At 41.3% G+C, this 833-nt stretch overlaps 1 non-coding gene across 1 annotated transcript; it reads right to left on the bottom strand.

The window, feature by feature from the left end:
• Positions 1-759: 759 nt before the first annotated feature.
• Positions 760-833, bottom strand: Trnas-cga. The gene has a single exon. It is a non-coding gene; the product is annotated as a tRNA-Ser (tRNA).

Genomic DNA, 833 nt, shown 5'->3' with positions numbered 1-833 from the left:
ATGATGGCATATTTGAACGTGAAATGATGTGATGAAAAGTTCTGTGTCTGACTGTGCGACGAAACCGGCACCTATCATCATTGCAGGCAACACTCCAAGAGACATTAAAAATCAAAATAATTTTTCAGCATACCTGAATTTTAAATGAAGTGATGAAAAGTTTTGAACTGCTTCGGGATTCTAACACAGACATACATCTTTTGTGGAGAGCTTGCGGAGTTAGGAATCTTGGGGAAACAACGCAATTATGGAAGTGTATCATGAAGGGGTCAGATTCCGCCAAAGGGAGATCAGAGTTGGAATCGTAGTCCAGAACTAATATTATCAACGTCTCAAGTGTAAATACAATAAGACGTAAACGTAAAGGTGAAAACTTTTCATTACAGTTGGTTTATTAAATAAAATAAAGTTTCTAGTGCAGACGTGATTACTGGTGACATAGTTTCTACACGCCACGCCATCTGCAGCTGGTATGGTGCAACCTAAATCGACTCTCCTCCAATCGACAGCTTAAGGGTATTCTATTTAACGTGGATTTGGCGACAGAGTGAAAACCTACGTTCTTCACTTTCGTTACAACAGGTGAAGAGAGTCTGTTCGTGGTTGTTAAAAATGGTTGCACGAAGTGCGAATGAAAACTAGACGTTATGCTTAGTAAAGTAGAATCAATCCAACAGAGACGCCGAACTACAACTGTAGCTGCCTAATGATTTTGCCGGTAAAGAAGAATGTGAAACTTCCTTGCAGATTAAAACTGTGTGCACCGACCGAGACTCGAACTCGGGACCTTTGCCTTTCGCGGGCAAGTGCTCTACCATCTGAGCTACCGAAGC

The sequence above is a fragment of the Schistocerca piceifrons genome, chromosome X (genome assembly GCF_021461385.2).
Source record: "Schistocerca piceifrons isolate TAMUIC-IGC-003096 chromosome X, iqSchPice1.1, whole genome shotgun sequence".
In the NCBI taxonomy this organism is placed as follows: Eukaryota; Metazoa; Arthropoda; class Insecta; order Orthoptera; family Acrididae; genus Schistocerca; species Schistocerca piceifrons.
This window is presented reverse-complemented; position numbering and strand designations above follow the sequence as displayed.